The sequence below is a fragment of the Tupaia chinensis genome, unplaced genomic scaffold, assembly GCF_000334495.1.
Source record: "Tupaia chinensis unplaced genomic scaffold, TupChi_1.0 Scaffold145685_1, whole genome shotgun sequence".
Classification (NCBI taxonomy): domain Eukaryota; kingdom Metazoa; phylum Chordata; class Mammalia; order Scandentia; family Tupaiidae; genus Tupaia; species Tupaia belangeri.
In genome coordinates, this window is record NW_006205542.1 from 786510 (window position 1) to 806791 (window position 20282).

Genomic DNA, 20282 nt, shown 5'->3' on the forward strand with positions numbered 1-20282 from the left:
GGCGGGAGGGCGGGACCCCCCCCCCCCCGCCCCCCGCCGCTCGCGTCCCGCGGTGCTGCAGACGAAGTGGCTCCAGCTACCGGCCCTCCAAACGCTCTCTGGGACACCTTCGAGGGCAGGCGGCAGGCGCTGGGGGCTCTCCTTCCTCACATCCCGGCTGGGGTGACGAGGAGCAAGAGGGTCGCCGGGGATGTGCCCTGAGATCTGTTTGCGCGCCGCAGCGGAAGCCTGCGCTCCTGCTCCTGGCTCCTCTCTTCTCGGAACCTCTCCCGGCTCCGAAAGCAAGATCCCAAAGCAAGGAAAGAAAGAAAAGGCGAGGGGGCGGGGGCGCTGCAGACTCCGGCGTCCTCCCAGCCCTCCTGTGGGAAGACAGCAGCGCTGCTACTGGTGGAGAGGGGCTACGAGAGGGGCGGGGAGGGCCCCCCCAGCCCTCCGCCTGATCTGGCTCTGGCTGCCCCGCCAGCTAGCGCGGGAGGCGACGGCGGGAGGAGGAGCGGGGGAGGGTCCCCGCGGGGCTGCGCGACCTCCGAGGGCTGGGGGGTGATGCTCGTTCGCTGATCTCCGCGCGCTCCCAGCTTTCTGAAACACTGCAAGGTCTTTGGAGATCAGCCAGGAGAACCCATTCACGTGCGGAAAACGCGCCCGGCTGCACGCGCTGGCGCTGGCACCTAGGGTGGAGAGTAAGAAGGGACGCGGGAGAGAGAAAGGGGATCTCTTCCAGCTGCGGGGTTCGTGTGCTAGGGGTGCACCGAACAGCGGCAACCTAAAGCGCTTTGGCTGGAAGACGAACGAATGGAAGCCCACGGAGATGGAGGGGTGTCGCAGATCGGTGTTGGGTGCGTGAGATAGCCATGAGGAAGACTTTTCGGAACAGTTTGCAGCCTGACAACACTTAGACCGTGGGGGAGCGATTCCTAGAACTCCAGCTGAGTGTGTTTAACTTATGTTTCTTAAAGTAATTTGGAGTCACAGTCCCTCGCAGTTCGCTGTCACCGGAATTATTCCGTTTGACCCTCCCAATGATCCCTTCAAGGAGGGTGGGAAGTAGTCTCGCCTTCATTTTCTGGATGAGGAAGCTAAGGCACAGGGCTTAAAGTGATTTTTCTGAGGTCAGTGGCAAGTGGCCAAGTGGAAATAGAACGTGGGTCTTCTGAGACGAGCGGGTGGCCCCCTCCCTCACTGCATGGCCTGCAGAAATCACTCCCTTTACAGCCCCGCCAGGCGGAGATGGCCTTCCTAGACAAAAACACAATGCCGACAAAACCAAGCAGCTGCAATGCCATACAGAACACGACAGTCTGGAAGACCCCAAGGAAACAACTGGCAGTTTGGACTTGTTTTTAGTAGACCTACTAGGTGAGTCCCTGGCTGTTTGTAATGTACAGGGAAGAAGGACGAGGGGCCGTGTTTTGCAGGAAGTCCCAGGTAGGTGCTTGCAAAGCAGCAGGGACGCTCCCCCACCCTCCTATAATAAATTATTTCTGAGCCCATGTTCTCTTGGTTGTCTGCCTTTCTATCTTGTTCACAAATGAATTCCTTCAACTTTGGGTTCTGAGGGCACCCTCCAGCCTCTCCTGTGCACTTCCCCAGCCCCACATGGCAGCTCCTGCCTGCTAACAGGCTGTGTGCCTTTCCCCAGGTTCCTTTGCAGATGCTGAAACCTGCCAGTAAAATGTCAGACTAGCACCCGGCCCACCCTCGACATTCTCCAGGGCTAGCCTTCTGTTCCACTTCCCGGAGTCACACGGTAAGCTCTGCAGATCAGTTCTCCCCAAACACAGGAAGCAGTGATGCTCTGGGCCCCCGTCCCTGTTCTTGGATAGCCTCTGAATGTAACACACCCTCCGATGGGACAGTGTGTCCTGGCCAGGTCCTAGGCTGCACAGCAGCATCATACGGGGGAGGGGGGAGGGAGAAGATGTCAGAAAAGGTTTTTTTAAAAAGACATTATTTTATTTAATTGTATTCATTGTCATTATTTTATTTATTCATTAATTTTTTTAAGTTGGCCAGAGAGAGAGGGAAAGTGAAAAAGCAAGCTGCCAGGTCTAGGACTTGAACCGCAGTCAGCCACATGGGAGTCCAGCCGTCTTAACCACCACCCCACCTGCTGGCCCAGTAGAGGTTTTTTAAAAAACACTAGAAATCAGTGTACACACAATTTTTAAATTTAATTGAAGAGAAATGCCTTGTGTTAACTAGAGTAAAACTCAAGTGGTCACTCTATTGTATTAAAAAGCATCACTAACTTTTGTTAGTGGAGGCCTCTTGGTTAGTCCCAGTACACCATAAAAACCTGCTTCCTAACTGCATCCCCTCGAGGAACCAGGGCTATTCAGAGATAAAATGCTTTTGAAACCAATGAAATCTGGGATTTAATTTGGGACTTTAGCTGGTGCCCAGAATTCACTGGTGTCAGATAATGCTGAGCTAGCACATCAAGGACTGCCACTTCATGTTTTTCTGTCATCCTTAGTCACCATTTGCACCCAGGTTTCCTCATATAGTCATCTATTGGAGAACACCATGGTTCTTGGAGTCAGACAGACCTGGGTTTGACTCCCAGCTGGGCCACTTTATACTTGTGCAACCTTTGAAAGTCAATGAGCGGCTCAAAGTGTCAGGTTTCTCATCTGGAAAATAGAGTTAATAGTATCTATTCAGGCCAGTGGTGGCATGATGGTTGGGCAGCTGGATCTCATATGGCTGGCTGACCCAGTGGTTGAGAGATACTCCAGGTGCGTGGTTGTGCATGCCTAAAATCCTGAGAGGAGAATGAAGAAGATGGGATTGTGGTGTGGCCGTCTACCCCTGGGCGGGGGTTCACTCTCTCTTTCTCTTTGATTTTTTTTTTTTTTAAGGTTTTTACCATAGTGTACGTGTGTGCCCCAGAGAGTGAGAAAGTGAGAAAACATCTCCCAGGGTGGGGTAGCCACGCTGCAATCCCTTCTCCTCCAGTCTCCTCTTGGATTTCGGACAAGCACGAACATACACCCAGCCTGAGTATCAAGCTGCCAGGTCTGGACCAGGATGGACTATACGGGAGTTCAGCACCTTAGCTGCTACACCACCTGCTGGTCCCTCCATTAACAATTATTTTTAAAAAAATAGTAATAATGATGGGAACCAGCAGTTAGCGTAATGGCTGTCGCTGGATTCCCACGTAATCAACCGCGGTTCGCGTCCCGGACCCGGTGGCTTAAAACTCACGCCCGGCACATGTGCGTGCATGCCCAAGATCCCGAGAGGAGAATGGAGGAGAAGGTATTGCGGCGTGACCATCCCCCCTGGGGGGTGATTTCTCGCTTTCTGTCTCTCTGTCTCTCTCTGTCTGTCTGGCGAGCGCACGCGCCCTATAGCGAAAATCTCTAAAAAAAAATAGTAATAATGATATATATTCTGTAGGAATCTTTGTAAGGATTAAATGGAACAGGTTAAGGAAAGTGTTTTGTAGAAGAGCTGGCATTACATAGGCAGTCAGTAAATGGTAAATATAGGTACCCTTTCTCAAAAGACGGTCTTAACCCCAGGAGGTCTCAATGAATCATCATTATCATGTGACTATTAAATGAAAACGAAACAGGACTGGAAATGCCCCTAAAGAGTGCCCTCATCGTAGGAAAGGTGCTGGTCTATATTAGAGCACGCATTGGAGTCTCCCCGAGAAGGTGCATAGAGGGGGAAAAAGAAGAGATCCGTTTACTCCAAATGTAAAGTACAGTTTGTCATATAAGAGGGATGACATGATTCCAAGTGACACTTATTTCAAATGGCCACATATGCCATACTGTCTTACATTCAGTGACTCAGAAATGTGGCTCCATATGCTTTATGACCAAGTGTAGGTAGAGAGATAAAGAAACTGGCATTATTATTAAGGATGTCCATTTTGCAGCATAGAATCAGAGGAAAATACTTTTAGGGGCAGAAGCTGTATCATGTTTTTAAAATATGTAGAGAGTTCATCAGATGACAGAATGGAAACAATTCCTTTAAGTGGGAGCTTGAAGAAAATGCCATTTTTCTGAAGCAGAGTCACTGGGGTAGCTATTGCGGTTTTCCATACAGCTTATGATAGTTTTATATAAAACAATTTAAACTTGATCTGTGGCTGATAATGAAGGTTGGTGGAAGTCACTAGAGTAATTAAAATAATTACCTAACTTGAGAGCTTCTGCACATCCTCTCAGTGTTTATTTTCATTTAATCTCTCTAATTATTTGTGTAACAAAGTGAGTACTGCTTCGCCTGTACTAATGAAGCTTCGCATTGCTGGCATCAGCAGTTGCATTTTAGCATTCAGTTGTTGTTCTCAAATAAATAAAGGTTAAAAAAAATCCCATCTGGGCAGTTAACAAAAAACATACTGTATAATCACCAAACATTTCCATTTTGTCCAGATCAGTAATACGTGACTATAACTTCTGTAGCAAAAAGATCTTAGGACAATTCGTGCATTGTATACAACTGATCCCATCTGACATCTGAGCCTGGGGTTCCACTGGTGTGACTAAATCAACCTTCAAGTGAACATCTGGGGACGTCCTTGATTGTCAAATACAGAAGAGATCAAGCAACAAATCTAAATCCAAATACAATGAAGCATTCATAAATATCGATATGATAATTATGTAGTAATATAAATGACATTATGAAGAAAATCAGCACTAATTCATGTGTAAGTAATAGTGGAATGTGAAAGTATTAGAAATCAATACCCACATGCATGTGAAAATAAGCACTTTCTGTTAAAATATCAGACAATTATGTGAAAGAATGATATCAAAATAAATCATTCTAATAGTCTCACATTCCAGATGTACATGACAGTTGCATTGATAACTGTCAGAAAAATCACGTTCGACCCACAAATTAAATGACTCATTTGGTTTGTTTCATTTTCATGGATCTGGATCTTCTACAAATATCACTTTGGGTCTAAAATTGTTAGAAATCGTGATCCTTCCTTTTAACTTTAGCTATTTGTAATTACATATAAAATATGATATTAGAGGTCATTTGCACAGTAAAATTTCATTTTTATAAGGTGGTTTAGGACCAAGGTTACCAGGAAGAGAAATTTTGTAGAAAAGTAGGAAGGGGCAATTTGCCCTAATGATTTTATTGAAAAATAATTCCATTCATTTTTGAATAAGGGCTGAAAATACAACATGCCAGCACTCCTCCTCTCCCTTTCATTAATGAATTTGGATGCACATACTTAGAGGCATGCCAGCATTCTCTCCCCACCCCCCCACTATCTTAAAAATTGGCATTTACATTAACATAGCAATTTGTTAGAAATAGAATTTTATTGTAGAACTACTGAATCTACCATTCACAGTTGTTATGAGAATTGAGATAATATAGATGACAGGATGACAGTATTTTAAATGCCATAAGGAATTTTCATTAAGATAAAGGAGGGGGATTGGCCATGAATTGATAATTGTGGAAACTGGGAGTGAAAATATAGGGGTTCCTTATACTACTGAGACTACTTTGGCATGTTTCAAAATGTCCATAATAAAAAGTTAAAACATATAAAATAGGTTATTATGCACTACAGTTTGTTTACTAAGATAATGCTGTTTTCCTCCTGCCCTTGTTTTGAAAACTACATCAAGTGCCTGCTTTGTGCAAAATATTATGGTAGTATTATGGGCTGAATCACACACGCCCCAGCCCAGTTTATGTGTTGAAATCCTAACCTCCAGTATCCCAGAATGTGACCTTATTTGGAAACAGGATCATCGCAGATGTCACCAATTCAAGTAAAATCCTATTTCCTAATGCAGTGTGACTCCTGTTCTCTTTATGGAAAGGGAAATGTGTACATAAGGATGCACATGGAAAGGACACTGTGTGAAGTCAGAGCTACACTATGCTGGTCAAGGAATGCCAAAGACTTTTTTTTTGGAGAGCTTTTTGCTATAGGACGCATGTGCTCTCCAGAAAGACAGAGAGACAGAGAGAAAGTGAAAAATCCCCCCCCCCCCACCCCGCCCGGGGGATGGCCATGCAGCAATCCCTTCTCCTCCATTCTCCTCTCGGGATCTTGGGCACGCATGCACATGCACCTGGCGTGAGTTTAAGCCACCAGATCTGGTACTCGAACCACGGTCGACTACATGGGAGTCCAGTGACATAGCCATTACGCTAACTGCTGGTCCCAAGACTTTTGACAAACCACCAGAAGCTAGGATAGGAGAGGCGTGGAACAGATACTTCCCCAGGGCCTTCAGACTGATCATGGCCTTGCTGAGCCCTTAACCTAAGACTTAGTCCCAGAGCTGTGAGACAGTACGTTTCTGTCACCTACGTCATCTAGTTTGCGGTACTCTGTTACAACAGCTCTGGGGAACGAATACTGGCAGGAAGTGATCGTGGTCGTGAAATTGGAATCTGATAGGGACTTGTGCATAATGATATGAGAAGCAAATAGTGTGCGCGTGCATGAGTGCATGTGTGTAGACTTAGGTGAAAGAGCTCATCAGCTTCTTTTTTTTCTTTCCAAGTCAATGAACAATTATATTTAAAGTATTATACAAAGTACCTTTAAAGTACAGGAAAAAATTATATAAAGGAATAAAAAATTTAGGAATTCCAACTGCTGAATTATCTGTTTCTAGGCATCAGTAACATGGTTCACGTTTCCACTTTTTTGGGAATCTCTCAGTCATGATCTGCAGAAGCTGGTCCCGGGCAATTTGAAGACAGATCTTCTTTATCTTCATATGCTGTTCCACACCAAATACGATACAGATGCTCTTCTCTTAAACAGCTAGTCAATATTTGTAATTTTTTTGCTAATCTTTTGTAATTTGTGTAATCTTCACTGCTATATTCATCTTTGTCCTCTTCTTTTTCTTCCTTTTCCTCTTCTTCAGTCTCCTCTTCAAGTTTCAACCAGAACCATGCCTCCCTGGGATCCTGAATATTCTCCTGGGCATCTGACTGCTGACAGGCTCCCTGGTTTCTTTCAAGATCTTCTAGCTTCATTTCATCTTGCTTATTTTTTTAGAGAGGTTTTCGCTTGCCAACAGACAGACAGAGACAGAGAGACAGAAAGCAAGAAATCATACCCCAGGGGAGATGGCCATGCCACAATCCTTTCTCCTCCATTCTCCTCTCGGGATCTTGGGCACGCACGCACACGTGTCCGGTGTGGGTTTAAGCTGCCGGGTCCAGGACTTGAACTGCGGTCGACTACGTGGGAGTCCAAAGATATAGCCATTACGCTAACTGCTAGTCCCCTCATCTTGCTTATTTTTAAGTCGCATTCAAAACTGCTCCACAGCTTTCTCTTCAGCTTGGTTTTTCATGTGTACCTTTCTTCTGTAGCTTTCTAATTTTTCCTCTGCTTTCCGTTTTAGTAACATCTCCTGACCAATACCACTTTTCCCTGTTTTGACATTGAGAGGAATTATTCGGTTCAACAATACCATGTCTGCTCTTGCCGAGAGCCTAACCATTTTTATATCCCACCTTTCGGAGTAAAGCAAACCCTTTGTTTTCACAACCAAGTGAATTCTTCAATCCAATATCACGTCGCTCTTGTTCTTCCTCTTTTAAACTCTTCTGCCTCTTTTCAAATTACCTTCCTGTTGTTTCTTCTTTCTGACAGGCTTCTCGGGTTTGCCTCAGCATTGGCAATCCTGATCTGATATCATCTTGGACATTAATGAAGGAATCAGACATATAATCCTCTTCTTCTGCCATGCTTAATTTCATATGGTAATGGTATCTGGCAGCTCTCAGGTTCAGCTTCTTTTTTTTTTTTAGAGAGATTTTAGGATGCATGTGCTTGCCAGAGAGACAGAAAGTGAGAAATCATACCCAGGGAGACTGGACACACTGCAATCCCTTCTCTTCCATTCTCCTCTAAGGATTCTGGACATGCATGCACGTGTGCCCGGTGTGAATTTCAAGCCTCCAGGTCTGGACCTCAAACTGTGGCTGGCCATGTGGGCATCCAGTGATGTAACCATTATGCCATCTGCTGGGCCCCCTCATCAGCTTCTTTTTTTTTTTTTTGAGAGGTTTTCGCTATAGGGCGCGTGCGCTCGCCAGACAGACAGAGAGAGACATAGAGACAGAAAGCGAGAAATCACCCCCCAGGGGGGATGGTCACGCCGCAATCCCTTCTCCGCCATTCTCCTCTCGGGATCTTGGGCACGCACGCACACGCACCCGGCGTGAGATTTAAGCCACCGGGTCTGGGACTTGAACTGCGGTCGACTACGTGGGAGTCCAGCGACATAGCCATTACGCTAACTGCTGGTTCCCCTCATCAGCTTCTTGAAAGGTCAACAACATGGGTGGGAGGGACTGTTGGTAAGCAGTATTGGAGGGGCCTGGTCAGGAGGAGGATGGAGGCTAATCTTCCTCCATAACTGAGATAAACTTCTGTGTCCCAGTATATCCTCCAAATACTCATTAGATCACATAACTCCGCCACATGGCTCTCAAAGCCAGTGTGGTTCCAGCTTTACCTAGCTGTGCCAACCCCTATAGAAAGCTCAGTGCTGCCCATGGCAGGTCCTTGATGGCCATGGGCTCAGACATCTTTGCATCCAGATTAAAAGCTTCTGGCAGGATTAGCATATGGCGTAATGGTTACTTCATTGGACTTCCATGTAGTCCACCATGGTTTGAGTCCCAGACCAAGCAGCTTTAAACTTACACTGGGCATGTGTGCTCAAAAATCCCGAGAGGAGAATGGAGGAGAAGGTATTGTGGCATGGCCACCCTGCCCCCCAAGAGGGGGGTGATTTCTTGTCTTCTTTCTCTCATGTGCCCTATAGTACATGCTGGCACCATGTCCTCCCCTATAAGATGATCTTAGAGTATATTCACGTTCACAGATCATAAGATAATTGTACTATTTTAAAAGAAGTTTAAAATAAATGTAGCCCTTCATCACATCTACCTGTGACCACTTAAGGACATACTGTGATCAAGAATAAACTCCTAAATTAGCAATATATGAAGACTGGAAGGGAGAAGCAAATTCTAAAAATAAAATGTAGAGATTTAACAAGTCAGGATCTATCTCTAAATTGTTTCTGTTGATTTAAGTAAAGATTTGTGTGTGTGTGTGTGTGTGTGTGTGTGTGTCTGTGTGTCTGTGTGATTTCCAAATGGCTGTTGACTTGATAGGTTGCCCTTTCTTAGATATTTTAATGTTGAGGACAAAAATTGGTATTATCAATTATGACTTTGGGGAATAGGTGCTAGACAAAACCAGATAAAGTTTAAGCTACCAATTAGTTCTTGGGCAGGCCTCATGTCTCAGATCTCAGTTTCACTGTAGATAAAATAAATGGGTTTAGATCATCTTTCTCTAAAGCCGATAGGAAATACATTTTGAATTTTGCAGTTCTGTGGATGAGTTTGTATTAAATACTTTAAAACACTTTTTTGTGGGGGCCAGCATGTGGTGTGGCAATTAGGGGGCTGGACTCCCACATGGTTGACTGCAGTGTGAGTCCCAAACCTGGTGGCTTGAAAATCACATCAGGTACACATGCGTGTGTGCCCAGAATCCAAGAGGAGAATGGAGGAGAAGGGATAGTGGTGTGGCCATCCCCCTAAGGGATGGTTTCTCACTTTCCCTCTCACTGTCTCTCCCTCTGGCAAGCACACATGTCCTATAGCAAAAACCTTAAAAAAAAATTAATTGCTAGAGGGTGTACATGGTCACCAGAGAGAGAGAAAGAAAGAGAGATTGAGAACCTCCCAATGGGGCATGGTCATGCCACAATCTCTTCTCCTCCATTTCTCTATCCTGGTTGGGATTATGTAAGCACACATGCCCGGTGTGTTGTTCAAGTCAGCAGGGCCTGGATTCATGTTGTGGTTGGCCACATGGCATACAACTCCCAGAACAGAGGTTACCAGTATTTACACAGCCAGGTCTGCATTAAGCTCTTAATATTACATCCTTTTACCAAATCTAATTATGTCCAGTTATATATATCTGGTAGCTTCAGACAAAGTTAAAGAAAGTTTGTAGTATCTTTTTAAACAAGGAATTATTTCCTGTCTACTGTCTCAAAAGTAAATCTGTTCCTATAGGTAAAAACATATTCTATGAGCAACCCATCTCCAAAATACAAGAATCAAAAGAAAAGAACATTGTCAATGTTTCAATTTCTCTTAAATATAATAATCCATGGCTTGCATTTTTTTTTATTATTTTAATAAATTCATTTGTGAGCCATGGTTGAACAACTAAAATGCCCACATTTATTAGTTTCTGTTTCTTGAGTGCCAAATTAAGTATGACTTGGTTTAGGCAAGTACTGATGTTCAGTACCTCAACAAAAGTGGAGAGAGGCTCTCTTTCCTTTTCCTCTGCCCATCGGTTAATAGCCCCAGCCTGAGAATTTAGCCACATGGACTCAGCAACTGTGGCGTGTAAGGCTGAGATGCTATGATCTGCTGGGACCTGGTTCAATTCCCAATTCGACCTAAAATTGGACAGGATGGCATGTGGCTGTAATTGCGGCAACTCAGGAAGGTGAGGGAGGAGGATTAGGAGCTTAAGGCTGAGGTGGCCAATGTAGTGAGGCCCATCTAACAAGAGCCACGTGTGGTGACACACACCCACAATCCCTGCTGGGAGGTAGAACTAGGATGATAGAAACAGTAAGACCCTGTCTAGGAAAGACATTAAAATTTAGCTGCATGGATCTAGTCATTAAAGGAGCTCATTAAGAAAGCTTGAGGGCTGGCCCCACAGCCTAGTGGTTAAGGGAAGCCAGGTCTCACATGGCTGATCACAGTTTGAATCCTAGCCCTGGTGGCTTGAAAAACATGATGCATGTGTGTGTGCATACCCCAGATCCTGACAGGGTGAGCAAACAGAGAAGGGCCTGCTGCCTGACCACATCCCCTTGGTGGGTGTTTTCTACCCCCCCCCCGCCCCCTCTGGCTGGCAAATGTGACTTCTAGCAAAAAGGGGGGAAAAAAAAACAACCAAGTGGTGTGGTGGTTAATGTGGCTGGATCTTGCATTTCTCTCGGGGGGATGTATGCACCCTATAGCAAAAACTAAAAAAAAAAAAAGCTTGGTCGTGGGGCCAGATGGTATGTAATTGTAAAGCATAATGCTCTGTGAGGCGGTGCCACAGAGGAAAGGTCCCATGTGGTACACTCTGGAGACCTTCCTGAGTGTACCAGACGTGTGGGTCCGTGAGCCAGGCTGGCTGGGCTAGGGGTGGGTTGCACCATCAGGACCCTTTTGGGGATGCTTATATCTCTCTCTTTCTCTCTCTCTTATAGAAGAAATAAACAGACTTAAAAAAAAAACATAGAGTTTGGTTCTGAAGCAGAAATAGCATAAAGACTGCAAAATTGAGTTCATTATTTTTCAAGAAAAGTACTTGGAGTTTCTATTCAAATAGAATGCAATTAGGCCAGCAGCATCCTCATTCCCAATCTGTAGCATAATTGCTAAGAGTCACACTACAACTAACCAAAGCGAAAGGCTTCAAGTTCCAAATGGAGTTCACATCTGTCCTAACATAACCTCCAGTGGGTAGGTCTAGGTTAGCGTGGTGGGTCACACCACAGTCTGGGAGTGTTGACGACTTAGAAGGTGGGGGTAGTAAAACACAGAAATCTGAGAGCGTGAGCACCGTCTGGCTGGCATAGTTTAGAAGGTACCTGAGACTTAGCCACCCTTGTCAAGAGAATGGTCACAAAGCACCTGGGAAAAAGAGCTGCCTCAGCATCAGGGGACCCAAGTCTATATCCTAGTTACCTATCTAATGTGTTCCCTCATTTGTCAAATAAATATGCTCACAATACTTGCCATCAGCTGTTGCTCCTAAAACGAAAAGATGCTGTATAGGAAATATGGACCAGCTTCCGTTCAATGCACTAAACACACTTTACTATAACAATTCTGCCAAGTAGATACAGTAAGACATTTTTCTAAGGTCACGCAGACAGTACTATGAGGCGGAATTTCAATCAATTCTATTTTCTTATTCCAAAGCCAACATCCTTTCCACTATAGCTGCCTTCCGCAGTGTGAAAGAGTTGAATGAAGAATAGCTCTGTAAATATAAGTTGTTTCAGCATTTAAGGTCCTTGTGATTAAGTGAGCTGATACAGGTAAAACCCTTAAGTATCCAGAAAATGCTGGCTGCTGCTATTAATGTTACTATTGTGTAGGGTACCTTGGCCTCCGAATAGCAGTGAATCAGTGACAATTAGAATAGGTCTGATTGTTGGGCTGCTCTCAAAGGAGTAATCAAATGGGCATTGTAATGCAAAAGCACAAATTAGTGGTAAAAAGGCCTGGATATAGGATCAGACTATCAGGGTCCCCATTTTGGTTCCTCTCATACAACACCCACAGCAATAAGTATGCATGGGGTGTTGAGAATTAACTCTGAGAGTGTGTGGGTGAAACTGTATTGGTAATAGATATAACACTACAGAAATGCTAGTCAATATTTAGAGAAGATAATCTCTAAATTTGAGCCCAAGGATTTAGCAATACTCCATGTTCCTCTTTGTTGCTGCCAGCATCAGACTTGTGGTACGTGGAGAGCGAGCGGGTGTTTACTGAACCATCCGTAACTTGTAATGTGTCCTTCAAACTGTGGGAACAAAGGAATGGTTCCTACTTGTCTCCTCTTTTCTAAGGGCAATAGGACTATTAAGAGGGAAAAAAGCTCCCAACAATATTAGTCCATCATGTGTTGGAAAGGAAATACCTAAGACAGTGAATTTAGGAGAATAGGGGTTTATTTTGACTTAGTCCTGGCTGCTGGGGAGTCCCAAGGCATCACAAATGGCGAAGGCTCACAGCATGGCTAATGGCAGCACAGAGGAAGGCAGCCATGTGCAGAGACAGCAGCAGGTGGCTCTATTTCTTTTCTAGCGACCAACTCTCACAAGAACTAATCCCTTCTCATGAGAATTAGAACTCACTGGCTCTCCTGAGGCATCATGCATCTGTGCACAGGAGTGCTGTCTCCATGATGCATCACCACAGTCTGATCAGCGCCCAATAGGCATCACCGCCTCCCAACACCAAATTCCAAAACATGGACCTTGGAGGGACAAGCCATCCTCCAAATCATAACAAACATAAACAAAAAAAAGTCATTCGGTGGCCAGACTGGCACAGTAGCAAGACACGATGGTCTGCGAGGCCGACCCAATGGGAAGGCTCTGAATTTGCGTTTCAGGACCTCCTTGGTTATGCCGGGCACGCACGTGTATGATGTGGGGCTAGCTGAGCTGAGGTGGGTAATGGTGTTAAGATTCTGTTGCGGGTGCTCTCTTGTCTCTCTCAGTCTCTCTTACAAATGGAAGAATAAATAATTTTTTTTTTGGAGAAGTTTTTTTTTTTTTTGCTATAGGGCAGGTGCGCTCTCCAGAAAGACAGAGAAAGACAGAGGACAGAGAGACAGAAAGCGAGAAATCACCCCCCAGGGGGGATGGCCACACCACAATCCCTTCTCCTCCATTCACCTCTCGGGATCTTGGGCACGCATGCACATGCGCCCAGAGTGAGTTTAAGCCACTGGGTCCGGGACTCGAACTGAGTTCGACTACATAGGAGTTCAGCAACATAGCCATTACGCTAACTGCAGGTCCCAAAATAAATAAACTTTAAAAAGCCATTTGTGTACTGTTCGTTGATGTATGTGGAGTCCTTTAACAGTACCTGCATGTGGTAAGTGCTACTCGTGTTAGCTGGCATTATTCTATTGTTAGAGAAACTGAGTAGGAGGAGCAAGCAATACCAGCCAGCTTTGCCTACTTCCAGAGGCTGTTATGAGGGTTGTATTTGTTCATGTGTTGAGAAAGACTGCCCTAACCAAAACTGGACAGGGTCCCCTGAGCCCTTCTTATCAATGGGGCTTCATCCTTAGGCCTTGTTCTCAAACTTGCCTAGTCTAGCGGCAGCAAGAATCCTGCCAATTCAGTCCTCGCCCCCACTTTACCTGATCCTCAATATCTCATTGAGTTCCTTATTCCCTGCTCTCAATGTCTGATGGCCCTGGTCTGCCGTCAGCAAGAACTTCCTGCCCTTAATATTTGCTCTTAGTCATTCTCTATCCACTCATCTCCCACTCAGCTTGGCTGTGATCCCAACTTGTTTATGCTATATTCAGAATTGAGCCTCGTTTACCACCGAGTATCTCTTATACTTTATTGTTCCAGGATTTCTAGGTTGTGGAGTTCATGTCTTGTGGTCACCAAGAATTAGAAGCACAGACAATTGGAAAGGATAGCAAAAGTAAAGTTTATTGAAAGAGAAAGGATAAGCTCCCAGCAGAGGGTCCTGAAAAGTGGGTTGTCAAAGTGGGGCTTGAGTCTGGTGTTTTTATCCCAATTAGGAGGAACTTGTTTATGTTTTGTCCCCGGTGAGGGGGTCACATGCTAGGCAGGTCATGCTATATAGTTAGGAAACTATACATTTAAAAAACTTCGGGCAAATGAGTGCCCAACTTTGTCTGAGAGCTTCAGGCCAGAGACAATTATCTAGTGGCCCATGGTTGCTAGGGTCTTTGTCTGAGAACCTGGGCCTTGAAGACCATTCCCTAGGTTCCAGAACATAGTGGGGACATGAAACAAGCCAAAATTGCTTTAGACCACGCTGCCTAGGTTAATCACTGAGTCATTGCTGCAAGCTGCAAGCCATGTCCTGTGAACAAGTAGTTTCCTGTGAATGCTTTGCTACTGCTACTCCATCTTTGGGCCTTATGTCCTGACTGCCTATTTCTCTCTTTCTTTATTTTAAAGAATTATTTTATTTAACTTTATTTAATTAATTTATTTATTTTCATTTGACCAGAGAGGGACAGAGTGTGTGTGTGAGAGAGAGAGAGAGAGGAAAAGTGAGAAAGCAAGCTGCCAGGTCCAGGACTTGAACTGCACTAGGCCATGTGGGAGCCCAGCGCTTTCATTTCCACACCACTTGCGAGATCCCTGACTGCTCGTTTCTTAGGGTTCTGTATCCTATCTCCTACAACAATATTGTGTTTTCACTGTTTGTTACTATTTTCTGGTTTTGGTCCTCTTTGACACCATACAATCTTCTATTTTCAACACATGCATTAAAAGACTGATATCTTTTTAAAGGTTTCGAACAGTTATGGACAGAGGTACGTATGTTGTATGACAGGAGGAAAAATGGCAGAGAGTTGGGCGGTGGTGGGGAGAAAACCAAAGAAAGAAAGAATGTGATGATTAATTTTATGTGTCAACTTGGCTGGGCTAACGGATGCCCAGACAGTTGGTAAATACTATTTCTGGGTGTCTGTGAGGGTGTTTTTTGAAAAGAGCATTTGAATCAGTAGACTGAGTAAAGAAGAGCCACTCTCACCAATGTGGGCAGACATCATCCAATCCATAGAGGGTTCATTTCTACTCTATCTCTTTGTCTCATTCTTTCCAGTTCCCAGGGCCTCTCAAGATGGAGGCTTTCTCTTTCTCATCCTCTTTCTCTTTCTCACCAGCAGCCCTCTAATCATGATTCAGCTAGACCCAAGCCCTGGGGCGGACGCCGACACCCAAAACACGCATGCCAGAGGTCAGTCTCTCTTATCAGGTTTAAGGGTGAAGCTTTGTCAGTATTAAAGCCAGGGCCCCAGAAAAGGCTGACTCCTGCCTGCCTTTGAGATTGCCAGGGAATGACACACAGGAAACAAGAGCTGGATTAGAGCATATATGTATGAATACCTGGGCAACCCCTAGTAGTCCACGACGGAGCACTAAGACAAAACCAGGTTGGAATGTTTGAAGAGACTCGACCCCCCCCTCCCCACCTTAGCCATGTAAATCTGGGGAACTTGAGCAAAGTTATAGTGTAAGGGTGAGGTGGGAGGAAGAGAGACTAAGATGGCCGCATTCTAAGACAGATCTGTCAACCTACCTCTATGTAGCCGCATACAAGAGGAAGAGGAAGAGGAAGTGAAGAGGCAGCTTGCCAATCGAGAGGCTGTTCCTACTGGGTCAGAGGCCCCTCTGAAAGCCCAGAGCCAGATGAGGGGAGAGTGGAAGGCAGAGCCTCTGTGGGACTAGTAATCATAGTTCAATGATGCACTGATCTCTGGCCAATCAGAGCAGCAACCATTCCGTCAGGATATGCAGAAGTTAAGATGGGCCCCAGAACTGGGCACAGGGGTAGCCCCAGTTGTCTGAGAGGTTCACTTATTTCTGAATGGGTCCAGAGATGACTGAAAGGAATGTTATAAATGTCCCCAAAACACTTAGAAAAAGGTTTTGGATCAAAACCTGGCTAGTAGGAGACAGGATACCAAAAGCCAAGTTCATTGCAGACTTTATTAGGGTCCCTATTACCAATTCAACAGTCTCACCTGGGTTTCTTTAGTTTTTTTCTTTTATTTATTTTCTTCTTGTATTTCTTTCTTCTCTGTTTTCTACCTCTTTTTACTCATTTCATTACAAATGTATTTTCTATATATCAGAATTTGCCATGGCTTTAATAATGCAGACTGGTTATTAATTTTTTCTATTTTTAATAAAAAGTGCTACTTCTCCAGTGATTATTATCTGCCAGTCTTTTCATGAGCTAAGCACTTTAAATGTGTTATATTACTGAATCCTCACAACAACACAACCAGGTAGTATCCCCATTGCAGACCAGGAACTGAGGCTGCAGAAGTGATTTCACTCGTGAGTGGAGGAGCTACCACACAAACACAGGCCTAAACCAGCACACATGCTTTTAAGTTCTAGCTTTATGGTTTTACTTAATTTGCCTGGAACTTTGCAGTTTAGCTTCCCTGTTTCCTACTTGTCTTTATGTAATGTTATTAAAGTTTATGCCTTCCATGTTTTCTTTCCTTTACTTTGTCCCCAATCCCTTGTTTAATTTTTCTGTTATATTTACCTCTTCTCTTTATCATCTTTTATAGAAATTTTCTTTCCTTACTCTTCTACACTCCAAGTTTTTAAAGCAGCTTTTAGTGGCCAGTGGTGTAAGTACAGATGTGGCAGCAGTGGAGAAATACAACACTTTCACAGAGTTCTGACAATGGTCCTCTCATCCTCTTCTTGGCAATGGCTCACATATTTGAGTATATATCAGGATGTCCTGGCTTGCTGGCATGCCGATGGCTGGTCCTCACCCTAAGTGTCTGACTTGGCAGGTTCTCAGTGGAGCCTGGGAGTTTGCATCTCTAACTATAATTCCCACTGATGCTGCCAGCCCAGGGACCACAGTTTGAGAAACATTGCTCTATGGAATTCCCATTATGTTCAAAGTAGGTTCTCTAAAGTGTCTCCATGGACCATCCAGAGACCTACAGGTATAAATCTTCATATGAGTAGATTTTTTTTTTTGAACTATCTTAGTTCCTGTAAGTCATTTTAATTATGTATTTTAAAACCATTGGTCTCTAGCACATAAGCAAACTGTACCAATAATGTCATGAACCAGAATTCAAGGTCACCTAGGCATGGTTGGTATTTCAACTTATTCCAGCCCATCCCAAACCATCCCAATCATCTCATCACAGCCCATCTAATTTTTCATCCCATACCATCCCATGCCACCTATTTTCCCTAAGGAAAGTCCAACATACCCCAATCTAGGCTCTAAACATAACAGGCAAGATAAAAAAGCAATACATATATTTCTCAAGGGATAAAACCTCAGACTTTCTATGAATCAAAAGTTCTACCAAGATGAAATATATTTATAAAGGATAGTTAAATAGATATAGAGTTTATATTTTCCATAAGGCAAGTTAGACCATATCTGGAGTCATTGCTCGGGCCCTGGGCTCATTCATACATGCTTCTTCCTCAGTCATATAAGTACTACAAAGATTATTAAATATATGTGAGAACACATGCCCATTATTTTATTAATCTTCAGGATCTGTGCAAGTAGACATTGTCAGTTATTTGGAACAGATAAACACTTTTATGTGCTATGTAAAACAGAAAACAAACTCAACATCATGTCACCGGAAGTGCTGTTACCCAACCTGCTCTCTTGGGAAGATGCATCACAGACTGAGATTCTGACTAATTGGAACACTGGGGAATTAGCTGATTGGAACTCCACATGCCCCATTCACTCTGTGGTCATCACACATATGCCAGCCTTCAGAATTTGGTAACTAAGGGAGAGTGGTGATTAATTTAGCACTACATAAGCAATATGGGTAAACTGAAAAGATGAATTGCCTGTGGTTATGACAAATAAGAAAAAAAAAAGATTATATCCATCCTCAGAATATCTGTATCTGGGGAAGAACATGACAAGGGCGAAATAGTAAGGTTTTGCAAAAGGACAAAAAATAATTCAAACAAATGATTAATTTGGAAGATATATTCCATATCGGACTCAATGGTTCACTGATTCTTAAAATTTTTTTTAAAAAAATAAAGACATGAGTAGGGTAAAAATTTCAAAGGGTGTGCTCGCTTCGGCAGCACATATACTAAAAGGCAGCACATATACTAAAATTGGAATGATACAGAGAAGATTAGCATGGCCCCTGCACAAGGATGACACGCAAATTCGTGAAGCGTTCCATATTAAAAAAAAAAAAATTTCAAAGAGCAATGAAGAATAGGAAGTAAAAGTTCCCTATTGTTTCACTTGCATCTTACCTCTCCCAACACCCAGCACTAGCACTCTGTACTAACTACTACTACTAGTGTCTTTGAGGTGTGTCAGAGTGTGCATCCTCTGCCCACCACACCCTGATTGCAGCAGTCAGGCCATCAGCGAGTTGTAAACATGAACTGCATTTCTGCTGCCTTCCCATGTTTGTTTTTGCCACACTTCCCCTTGCCCTGATGCATCCAGAGTTCCTAGATAATCATTATAAGGTGAGACCCAGCAACCACGACCACGTTGTATATGAATATTGTTAAGAACTCTGTTAATTCACACAGCAATTTTCCAAGGAAGACCTATAAGAGAAATTGGATTCTAGTCTTTCAGAACTGCAAATGGTTGAGTTTCTGCAGACTTTTTTTTCCCTAAAGGACTGTTGGAGTTGCTATGGCTACATGATAAATTACCCTAGAATGTTGTGTATAAAATGATCATTTATTTTGCTTGTGAATTCTGTGGGCCAGGTTTCCTAATAGAAATCTGTGGGGTTGCTTGTCTCTGCTCCACAATATCTGGGGTCTCAACAGGAAGACTCAAAGTCTGGGAGCTGGATTCTTCTGTAGGCTTATTCCCTCATGCATCTAATGCAGGCTTTGGCTGTGACTTTCGCTGAGGCTGTTGGTTGGAACACTCACATGTGGCTTCTCTATATGGTCTGGGATTCCTCACGCATGGTGGCTTGGTTCCAAGTGTGATCACTCCTAGAAAGACAGAAAGAGAGAACTAAGTAGAAGCTGTGTCATATTTTATGACCTAGCTGCATAGGTGACACAGCACCATTTCTATTACTTGGGACTTGTTGAGGTAGCCCCATAGTCATTCTCCAGTCTTGAAGGGAGGTAGACAAAATCATCTCTTGATTGGGCATAGCAAAGTTCTGGAAGAGCATAAGAGACTAGAGATATTGCTGTGTCCACATTTGGAAAATATGGTTGGTCACAGAATTCCTGACACACAATCTACTCTATATACTATTTAAAACTCCTAGGGGAAAATTGGTAGCCCATCCAAGTGATGGTATGGAATCTCATGCCATGTATTGGCAAGAAAATAAGGGGAGAAAAGTGTCATGTAGCTTTATATTGTTTTCCTCTGCTTATTTTCTCTTTGTGGCATTTTTTTCTCATCAATTTTCACTTTACCTTGCAATATTACATATATCTTTCTAAATAGCTGTAAAAAATTCTTAGGGAAGACCAAGATATAAATGAACTAAAATGGAATTCTAAATACCAAATTATTTTCTACAGAAAGAATAAGAGCATAACATTCAGGAATCAAATTTCAACAAATACTCTCTGATATTCCTATTTTAAATCTTAACTTACATTGACTTGAAATGAAAATTCAGAAGAGTAATTTATCTTTTTGAGTCAATCTTCTGAGCTCTACAATGGTGTAGTTTTGATTTATCATACTAGAAAATATTATTAAATAAGTGAATTCATTTCATAATTATTGTGCTGTTTGGAAATATGAATCTCAAATAGCACTGTAATACTTATTTCATCTACTTAAAATGTTTCGTACTGCACTATTTAAAAATAACATACATTTTCTGAAAAGATTGGCTAAGGATGTATTGAGATTCTTGGCATAACTTTTTACAAAGAAGATAATACTATTTAATTTTTCAGTGAAGAAATTATGTA

General features: G+C 43.5%; 1 non-coding gene and 1 pseudogene across 1 annotated transcript; one reads left to right on the forward strand and one right to left on the reverse strand.

Moving 5' to 3' along the window:
• Positions 1-6675: 6675 nt before the first annotated feature.
• Positions 6676-7755, reverse strand: LOC102484332 (G patch domain-containing protein 11-like; annotated as a pseudogene).
• A 10690-nt stretch (positions 7756-18445) lies between these two features.
• Positions 18446-18550, forward strand: LOC114006122 (U6 spliceosomal RNA). The gene has a single exon (XR_003547882.1). It is a non-coding gene; the product is annotated as a U6 spliceosomal RNA (small nuclear RNA).
• The last annotated feature ends 1732 nt before the right edge of the window (positions 18551-20282 follow it).